Here is an 11,565-nt window from a genome sequence, read left to right as displayed (position 1 = left end):
ATGTCCGCTTCGCTTGTGATATCCTCCAGTTTACGGCATGCCGCTATTGCCGGTATGATGGGCAGCGTGCCCGTACCCATGCCACTATTAGAGGCACTGTTATTTACGGTGCCGCTAATAGCGGTTTGGCTGGTCGGAATAGCCCGGAGCGGTAAGTGATGCCGGTAATCCTTTACCGGCATCGTTTTTCCCTTACCTCCAACCTCGGAATGACCCCCAGTGACTGATTTTGTGCAGGGAACTTCACCAAATAATAAGCAGGGGAAGCAGAACAGGGCATTTCTAGATTGGCTATCAGTAAGCAACTTCTATTTATCATACCAGGCAATTGATAATTGCCTGGTATATTCCTTGCCACAATCTTTTGCAGCCTGTTCAATTGTGATTTCAGGCTTATCTTGGCCTAATTGTTTCACGTCAAGCGTCTCTTCAGATTTCAAACACAGGAATAGCTTCAACAGTAAAGCTTCAACAATATTAATCTCCAAGTACAATAGGTTAGCAATTCCGGTGAGAATAAATGCATGAACCTACAGATTTAATATGTGTACCTGTACACAGAAAATCTAAACTTAAGCAGCCATCCACATTTTGGCAAAACTGCACTTCTACAGGCATGTAGTGTGCTCTCTCTCTCCCTTTCTCTCTCTTGGGGTGTAGCCGTATTCAGGTGTTCCCTCCACTAGCAGATGTTTTCCGCCTGTGCACAGAAAATATAAAATCATAAACCAAATTAGTTGATGCCATTGAAGACATATCTATTATCATAGAGATCATGAAGCACAGACATGTATTTTGAATTGTACAAAGTGCTTATGTGGCTAGCTTGTTTGTGAACGACTTGAATTTTGCATTGTTTTTCTTTTTTTAGATACAACAGTTTTCTCCAGGCTTCTTTGACTGACAACTAGGGATTAAAATAGCCAGGAACTCAGAGTTATTGAACTCCTGTTTAAAGCATAGAGAAGCCCTGTTAGTTTCACACCCATAACTATGAGTTACCTTTGGCCTAACCACAGAGATGTTCTATTTCTATAAAGTACATAGCTCTGGGGATCATGGTGAGCTTGAAACCATCAGTTACTAGGAGCTACTTTTGATTCCCCAGGCCAACTGGTGCCATGCAAACATACATATGTAATATTAACTCTTTATGTTTGGTAATATGAATAAGGTTGTAATGGACACATTCAAGGGACACTCAAAGCTTTATGGAACAGACATCCTGGTCAGACATGTAGTATTTGCATCTCATGTGCAAGAGAGATTTGTTGTGCGCTGTGTACTAGCTCCTAGTTCAACCGAGGTAGCTCCTGACTACCGGGTGATGCCCAACACCCAGGATATCAAGTATGTCCAGATGTAAACAGGGATTCACTCAAGTGCAGCGCTCTGTGGAACCAAATACAGAAGAACATTATTTTTTATATACAAAAAAGGTAGCAGTCGCACCTCTCTCGAAAGAACATGGCATGATAACCTGCTCAGTGTTTATTAACCACTTTGAGAGTTCACAGCCATCTGCTTTTTTTCACTGTACCTTTCACAGATGGGAAATATCCATTTGCATATCAGTCTTTGTCCAGCCCACATGGGCAGTCCAGCACCAAAATGCTATGGCAATTCCTCTCTGAACAAGATTACCAAAAGCTACCCCATACACGTGTTTCAGCCTTGTTGAGCCTCATCAGTGAGGTGAAGCTGTGCCTCTCTGAGCACAGTGAGCAGGGAGTCCACGTCCGGTTGCCCCAGGTAACTTAGGGTGACCAACCCCAAGTTCCTTCCAAAAATACAAAAAAGGTAGCAGGCGCCCCTCTCTCGAAAGAACACAACATGATAATCTGTTCATTGGTTATTAACCACTTTGAGAGTTTGCAGCCGTCTGCTTTTTGCTCACTGTACCTTTCACAGATGGAAAATATCCATTTGCATATCAGTCTTTGTCCCGCCCACATTAAACCTGCAATTAATGTGACCTGCAACACATCCTTCCCCTCTATTGCCCAGCTCATTAGAAAAAAGGTGGCTTACTTAAAAGAAAAGGACAGAAAGGCATGGCTGGAAGGTTTCAAATCTTTCATAACCACTTTCACAGCTCTGGTAAACCCTCCAGACTATCATTTTTCAGGCTGCCAGGCCACTACAGGGGAGGAAAGACCATATGCAAATCAGGCTTCATCCCAAACCAAATGCAGCAGTCCAGCCCAAACTGCTAGGTCACATCGCTTCTTTCTGCACGAGACCACAACCATCCCTAGACCATTTTCAGACTGATTGGACATAATCAGTGAGGGGTAGCCTAGGTCTTTAGGTCCAGCATGCTTTTCTAGCAGTCATGTCGTGGAGCTGCTGCTGCTGCTGCTGTTTACATTTAAAAAAAAAAAAAACCTGCTATTTCTTTGCCCTGCTACACATCCTTCTCCTCTGTCTAAAAATAAACTGTTGGTTAATTACCATATAAGCAAAACAGAAAGGTGATGGCTGGAAGGTTTCAAATCATGCATAACCACTGGCACAGCTCTGAACAACCCTCCAGACCATCGTTTTTAAGGTTGGGCATGTGTTGGTCAGTTGCTGTTTCCAGTTTGTTGCCAGACACTTGGCAGGCACTGGGTGTCTACGCTTTGGGGTTTAGGTCTCTTGTAGATGCTCTGTCTGTTTACAGTTTAGCCTGAGTGATGTACACTAGTCCAGGTTGTTGTGTTGGACGTCTGCTTAGGTTCATAATAATTTGACAATATGGGCCTATACACACTGATATTAACGCTACATATGGTGATCCATTCTTGCATGAAATGTATATCATAGTACAGATATCGTAACCATATGTTCTGTACGGAGAAACAATGGTATTTGATGCACTTCCTGTTTTGTCAAGGGGCGAAAGGTTGTGTGCCATCACTTCCTGTGATGTCACTTGGGGCGGGGTCCAATAATATCACTTCTGCTACCCCAGACATTTTAGTCAAATGATGTCCCTGCAGAATAGTCTCATTAGAATGTGTAAAGAAGTTAAATCGCCCACAAACAAGTTTGCCCTCCCCCGGATTCTCTAATTTAGTGTCTCTCCCAAAATTTGAAAGGTTAGCCCCCACCCTGAAATGTAGGTTTTGTTGCGCTCCTGCCCTGTGAACACTGGCCTGGACACTGCACTTAAACACACCGTCTGTGCTTAGCACAGACTATGCATGCTAGAGTGGAAAGCAGTCTGAGTCACCAGTGAGTGGCAGAAATGTTATGTTATGGTATGCTATGTTATTTTGATTTATACCATGCATCACTGCCACCCACGGGCAGTCTCCAGGGGTTCACGTGGCTCTGCAAGAGAGAGGGTGTGGGGGGTTAGTGAGGATAGGATGAGAGATTAGGGTCAGCACCAGGAGGAACTGGTATCTGTGAGTGTTATTTTGCATGTGGAAGTTGGTGCGGGAGGCCCCGTGAATTGTAACCATATGGGTAAGACTCAGTGCCTCAGGTGTGTACTAGTGTTTGAGTTGGTGTTAGTGTGTCATGTGATGTTGGGTGGGTTGTGGTTGTGCGCACTGGTTAGATTGCGTCCATAAGGATCCAGAGTTGTGGGTGGCTGTTGCTCCCCTATATTTTGGGTAGGTCTCAGAAAAAAGACCCATCCCTTTCCTGACTAACCTTTTTTAACCCTTTTCCGAGACCAACCCAGAATATAGGCCCTACCTACATAAACAGTAGAAATGCCTACCCCTTTCTGTGACCTTATGTGTCATTTAAAACCACCTCCCTTTTTGTCAATCAGCCAGCCCTCTCAAAAGCCCTGACCGTGTTCATCGTGATCGCTTATAATGGTAGCAACAGAAGCAAATAGCTACATCTCAGCACTGTTTTTCTGCTATGAAAGTCTTTTAAACAATAAATCTTTAGATGAACGCGTCTCACATTCCACACATCTGACTTGTCACGTCATCATTCAAACACAGTGCAGCCTTAATTCGGCACATATAATTTATTGCATTTTCAAGCTAACCCTGCATATCCCCAATGCCTTGCACACTGGCTTTATCTACCTGCATTAAGCTTATAAAAGGCATGAACTGATTTGCACTGATTGTTGGTATGGAGCATGTTATATATTAGATGGATAACTCTCTTGCTCACCCCAACTGGGAACAATCTTTTACCCTTGTTGAAATGCGGAGTCTTAGTGGAAATTCAGACTACATTTCCCTAAAGTCGGGAAGGATGGTAAAATAACAGAGTTCCAGAATATCTCAGAGATGAAATACTATCTATATCCATTGGATTGTGAGGGCATGAATGGAACAAACCAAATTGTGTAGCAACAACGGGAACACAGCGATGGGTTAAAAGGCATTAAGGAAGACTGCCTGAATATAATTCAATACAAACAGTTGAGAGAAAGATGCCTGCAGCTGCAACATGTTCAGCATCAAGCTAAACAAGATACCAAAGACAAATGATTTAGGGACCAATCCTGCTCACTAAATAAGTATTCTGATTCACTTAAATCATGCTAAGAAGGCCTGAATTTGTCATCATTTGGATGCTGGCCCAATGGCATTTGTCCCTCTTTTTAGAGTAGCCTTCTCCAAGTACATTGTTTGAGAGGTATATACTCCATTTGGCACCAAAATCAAAATATTGTTAAACAATATTGTCTTAATAGGAAATCAATATGTCTCTGCCTGACCACGTTAACACATTTACGTTTTTTTGTGGCTTTTACCACATTTCCTCTCATTTCTGTCAAAGATGATCATTTTGAGCTTACCATTCACATACTCCTGGATCACCCACTAATGAATCTGTTTTGTTTGCCTTGAGCTTTGAATGGGGGAGAGGAAGGAGTGTGGGTGCTTTCCCAAACCGGAAAATTGTTGGGAGGTGGACAATGTTTTTCAATGTATCCCTAATCTGGAAGTATGGCCCTATTTGGTTTATTATGGTTCTAATTATAGTTCTTTTTCATTTTAACAGAGCTAGACATCTGACATCTATAAGATTTAGTGTGTTTCTAAGAATTATGTGTCCTCTTTGGGATTTTGAGTATTAATTGATGACTGGGACTGGCTTGCGGCAACGCTCAATACAAAAGATTGACAATATTGCCAAAAAGAGCAAACCTCAAACAAGTGTCTAGTGGCTTCCTGGAACACGCAAGGTTTTACACATCTTTTTAATACAAACTGGCTGGAGGGCTTAGCTGTTGTATGCTTGCAAGAAACATGGCTAGCTGAGATACCACTCGTGAGTAATTTCGAAGTGGCCATGAATCCAGCCATAAAGTTGGCAAAAGGGCGACCTATGGCGGGGCTAACACTGGTAAATAAGGACTCAGGTTTCAGGATCTCAAAGTCCAATAATCACTCTCCTTTCATTCAGGAAACGACAATTATAAAGCAGAATCCTGGTGGTGTGAGTAATGACGAAATAAACGTCTACTGGAACCATCTGAAAGTAGACAAAGTGGACTTTTTGGAGAAAATCGTGGAAATTATGGATACCCTGTATGAAGGGATGACAAGGGTTAACATCTTGATATGTGGGGACCTGAACATTGATCTCTTTAAACCGATAACTGAAGACATAAAGGCGCTTGCCAATGATTGGCTGGAAGAAATGGAAATTAGGCAATTGCAAATGTTGAATGGAAATACAATTGGAGATATGCCAGCGGTTGCAACGTGGCAGCGTGCTGATTCTGCATCAGCAATTGACTATGTATTTGTGTCAACTGATTTGCATGCGAGAATAAAATCTTTTGAGATCAAGAAGCAATCAACCAGTGACCATAATATGTTAATAACAAAACTCATCACGTCAACAAAGGAAGGTTCTTCGAGATGGCAACATTCTGTCTCGGTCACAGCAAATAGGGTGAGACTGCGGCTTGAGGAACAAGAAGTCGCCTAGTTGTCATCAGCTTATTGCCAGGACAGTACTCAATTGGAATATGAGCAGCTTCTATTCCAATTTAAGACCAAGAACATAGGGATGAAAAATCCAAATTTGGTGCGAAAACACTGGTTTGATCCCGAAATTCAGAAACATTAAAGGCTGATTCGTCAGGCCATTCGACAGGCCAGCTCTCTAGACTCGACAGCCAGAAAGACGCAAACAAGAAGAGCCAAACAATCTTATAAGAACTGGCTGAAAGCCCATGACAATCTGACTCTTCAAAAGGATGCCGAGATAATGCTGGCTATCCTAAAGAACAAAAACACAAGAGAATTTTGGAGGATCACAAACAACATGCAGGTACCGCAAAAATCGTTGCAAACTTGTCTGGTGATGGAATCGGCATGGATCTCCCACTTTGAGGTCCTATATAGGGGTGATAAAATCTCAGGGGACGAGACAAAGACAACATTTCCACCCCGGAATCTCACATACTGTAAAGATGACATCGTGGCCATAATAACAAGGGCCAATAATTCCAGAGCTCCTGGCCCGGATGGCCTAACGAACTATATAATAAAACAACATCCGGAGACTTGGGCCGACATTTGCATAGCATTATTCGAAAGAATAAATACCTTAGGCAATTCTCCCAAGTCATGGAAAACGGCAATCATTGTACCGATTTTTAAAAAGGGGGATAGGTCTAATCCGAAAAATTATCGACCGGTGGCGTTGTTAGATATATTGGGCAAATTGTAAGCCACCACCCTACCGCAAAAGTTGGTTCATTGGGCCGGGATCACGGGTCACATTGATGCCAGACAGGCTGGCTTTGTGAAACAAGTTGGTTGTTCTCTAAACCTACTTTTACTGAATCTGGTAAAAATGGAGGCCATAAAAACAAATACTACAACATACCTGGCATTTATTGATTTTTCTAGTGCATTTGACACCGTTGACCGTGACCTCTTGTGGATGAAATTGCGGCGGCGGGGTTGCCCGGATGATCTGGTAGCCGCGATCCAGGAGCTCCACTCAGAAACATCAATCAAGATTCGCCTGGACCAAGCTGGAAGGTTGTCATCAGCAGTTGCAACGGGTAAGGGTGTAAAGCAAAGTTGCCCACTTGGTGCAGCTATTTTCAGCTTGTTCATATCAGACATTGGCATCTCGATAGACGCAGTCAGATCGTTTCCGCCGAAAATAAATAGATCACACATAAGTTGGCTACTATATGCTGACGATCTTGTTGTGATGGACTCAACGCCTATCGGCTTACAAAGAAAACTTGAGGCCATCCAGAGATATGTAAGTGAGAATTGCTTGTCGATTAATCCATGTAAAAGTGAAATCTTAATATTTAAGAACTTGAAGGGAGGATCCTCAAAAACGGCGAAAACCTTTAAATGGACTCAGTACCGCTGAGGATATCGCAAAGGGTGAAATACTTGGGAATGACTTTAAGCTCATGTATTAATGACGGTCCTTGGATAGCAGACACTAAGAGGAAATGTGTCCAACTATCCAGCCGAGCTCTAATTATGAAAAATACATTTGGAAAGTTTTCTCTAGAGCCGTTAAGGCAGTTTTATCAACAAAAGCTTACTCCAGTATTAATTTACGGAGCAGAAAATGCTTTGGGATGTACTAATGATTTATGGTCCTCTTTGGAGAATCAATTTTGGACAAAGGTGCTGGGCCTGCCGAGAGGTACTAAGACAGCATGTATTAGATACGACTCTCACTTATTTCACTTCAGGCCAGAATCACTTGGAACTTGCTGTCGTTGTTTCGAAAGACCCGGGCTCAAGAACACATTCTCCAATTCGAAATTCTCCATAGTGCAATGGCTAAAGGCCAGATCTTAGTTGCCATGTGGATGCAAAGATGCGAAAGCTTATTATTGGAATTTGACATTAAGATAAGCATGCTGCATGAAAATCCGAATGCTGTAAAAATACAAATCTGGCATATAGATTGGGAGAGAACTTGTGCACAAAGAGCTGCAGCGAAACTGTTGATAGATGTGTCAGCTGAAGCTTGTGCATTTAACACAGCTCAATGATATATCAGCCTATTCCCAGATCCCAATGCACGTAGGCGATTTATGTTATTTCGCATGAACTTATTTAAAACAAAGGAGAGACTACAAATGTGGAAAGGCAATGCCAACATGAATCCTATGTGTAGATTCTGCAAGGAAGAGAAGGAATCATTAAAGCACCTGGTTTTTTTTTGCTCCAACTTTCGTAATGAAAGAACCTTACATCTAGGCTCGTGGAGCGCTAATCATCCGTCCCTGTGTGCGGATGATTAGTGGAGCCATATGTTTAATGGAACTGACTTGAAACTGTTAATTCCTTTGACACAATTCTTAAAAACAATTGAAGGGCACCTAAGTCTGGTTGCTGTCGTCTAGGACTAAAGTATCTGCAAAAAGGAGAGTTGGGATAAACCGGTGGGTTGGAGGAGAAGGAATTGTGGAACATGTGGATCGATGTAAAATGATGTAAAATGATGGATGTCACATGCTTGTTGATGTGTCGAGAAATATTTTAAAGGTTTGTATAAACCGTATAAAATAAAAAAAAATAAAAATTAAAGGCTCTCTTGATTTAGGATATATATCGTTAACAAATCTATGTTTTATTGTTTATTCATTAAAAACATTGTTAAACCTTAACAATATAAAGAATATGAATGTACAATTACATGATTTATTATAGAATTCAATTCACATTAAAAACATTGTTCAACCTTAACACTATAAAGAATATGAATGTACAATTACATGATTTATTAAAGAATTCAATTCACATTTAAAAAAATAAAACAAAACCTAAATCATGAATAAAAATACATTCTTAAAATAAGAAGGTTTGTTTGTTGCTACAATTGTCGCTTGCCATTCATTTGGCTGCCACAGTGCTTTCACTTTAAAGGGAGAAGGAACTTTAAAAATCACCGGAGCGAGACGCCCCTTGGCCACGGCCACCCCAGAAGTGCGAGGATAAAATCACTGTGTGGGTCCAGGCACGGGTGTTTGTTTGCTGCTAAACTTGAGGCTTAGCATTCATTTGGCTGCCACAGTGTTTTCACTTTAAAGGGAGAATGAACTTTAAAAATCACCGGAGCGAGACGCCCCTTGGCCACGGCCACCCCAGAAGTGCGAGGATAAAATCACTGTGTGGGTCCAGGCACGGGTGTTTGTTTGCTGCTAAACTTGAGGCTTAGCATTCATTTGGCTGCCACAGTGTTTTCACTTTAAAGGGAGAATGAACTTTAAAAAACACCGGAGTGAATCGCCTGTTGGCCACACCCACCCCTGGAAGTGTGAGGATAGAATCACTGTGTGGGTCCAGGCACGGGTGTTTGTTTACTGCTAAACTTGTGGCTTGGCATTAATTTGGCTGCGAAAGTGCTTTCAGTTTAAAGGGAGAAGGAACTTTAAAAAACACTGTAGCCAGGCGCCCATTGGCCACGCCCACCCCAGAAGTGCGAGGATAAAATCACTGTGTCGGTCTGGGCACGGGTGTTTGTTTGCTGCTAAACTTGTGGCTTGGCATTCATTTGGCTGCCACAGTGCTTTCACTTTAAAGGGAGAAGGAACTTTAAAGACACCGGAGCGAGATGCCCGTTCGCCACAGCAACCCCGGAAGTGCGAGGATAAAATCATCCAACTGGTGCTCATAGCAGGGCGCCCAGATTTTATGTGCAGAAAACATGCGACCTAATGTGCCAAATCTCACATTAATCTGTGTTTCTGAATGCTAAATTCTAAGTTTAATAAAATCTCGTATTCTAAGGCAAGTTTACTATTGACTACTGCTGAGATTCACTTAAGATCGAATTCTAAAAATATGTATTCAAACGGAAGTGATTGTGGCATTCTAAGCAGTATTCGAAGAATCTTACCTTCAAGTTTGGATATTACAGTTCTAAGGGTTGTTCCCCACATTTCAACCCCATATAACACACAGGGAACAATTTTGGCAGTATATAGGAGTAGTATCATTTTAATGCAACAGCCACCCTCTCTTTCAATAAATGCACTAAGAATATGTGTTATTTTCATGCAGTTCACATTATTTTCTTCCCAATGGGTCTTCCATCCGAGTTTTTCATCAATGACAACACCAAGGTACTTGTAGTATTCCACTGTTTCAACAGGTTTCTCATCTAGCTTCCAGGTACCATAAGAGTTAGTTGTGTTTTTACTTTTCCACCTAAAGACCACAATTGTCGTTTTCTCTATTTTGTTGTGAAGCTAATTTATTCTAGCATAGGCTTCACGGGCATCAAGCATTCCTTGAAGGCCTCTTGGGTATAGTCCAGTAGTAGCAGGTCAGTGACATAACTGAGCCAACCAACTTGCTGGGCTCCTACTTTCACTGGACATGCTGCTTTGGTTTGCACAATCTCTGCCAGGCCTGCAAGGTATAGATTAAAAAGGGTTGAGGCCAATTTGCATCCCTGCTTTACACCCCTCGAGGTCTGAAAACTACCTGATACTCTGCCCTGTCCATCCATCCTCACTCTCACACGACATCAACATGTAGCCACCTAATCAAATGCAGCATATTCCATGCAATGAAAGTATTCCAGTGTTGGTTCCTCATTACTGTGTCAAACACTGCCCTAAACTCTATGAAAGCACCATAGACTGGAAGGTGATGGTTCTTTCAAGCATATTATATTGCTGTTACTAGTGTGAGGAGGTTGTGTGCAGTACTAACTTTAATACTGAAACCCGTCTGATTGGATGGTAAAATGTTATCCATTGGTTGAGCTCAATAAGAAGGGCCCTTGTATAAACGTTGGCCGGTATGTCGAGCATGGCCAACATACGATAATTTACCGAATTTTTCCAGCAACACTGTTTATGGACTGGCAAATGGTACTCTCCATCCAGGATGCTGGAACCAGACGAGCTTTGCAAATGTGCACAAATAGGATGTGCAAAGCATCGGCTCACAAGCATGGAGACATTCACACCAAGCAGCACTGCTAGTGCCATCAGGTCCAACAACACAAGCTGCAGGTAATCTCATTATCATAGTGGTGATACCACAGATGGAGGATTGACAAACCCACTTGGCAGCTACCTCTGTGTGAGTTTCACCATTTGGTACTACAGATCCCAGTGTGTTCCTAATGTGCATAGCCCATGCCTCCTCTGGCATGGTGGTGAGCCGGAGCTGTTTTGTAACATCACCCCTCAGCACCGACCAGATGCCCGTAGTGTTGTTTGTTCTTGTATGATAAGATGACTGCATCCACACTTCATTTTTACACGACTCAAGGTGGTTTCTCAACCACCCGTGTTAGCCTATTTGAAGAGATTTGATGGCTTTTGAGATCTTTGATGCTATCATTAGCAAAGGCCCCATATGAACACTCTTAGCAATATCAATTCTCAGCTTCTTTTTGGCAACTTGTATAAGATGATCATAACAATGATCATGATCGCTCTTACAGTTCCAACGCTCACCAGTACTTTTATATTTGCATTTGGTTGAGGTTGCCTCCCTGATGCTAGAGATCATAGCCTGAAAGTCTGTTATAAGAGGACACTAATTGATTAGGCTACTATTTACCCATTTCATAGTTAACATGGGAAGTGCTCTATAACACACTGACCTCACTACGTCCAGATTTATGGGATTCCATTGT

The sequence above is a fragment of the Ambystoma mexicanum genome, chromosome 6q (genome assembly GCF_040938575.1).
Source record: "Ambystoma mexicanum isolate Mex_15411 chromosome 6q, UKY_AmexF1_1, whole genome shotgun sequence".
Lineage (NCBI taxonomy): Eukaryota > Metazoa > Chordata > Amphibia > Caudata > Ambystomatidae > Ambystoma > Ambystoma mexicanum.
This window is presented reverse-complemented; position numbering follows the sequence as displayed.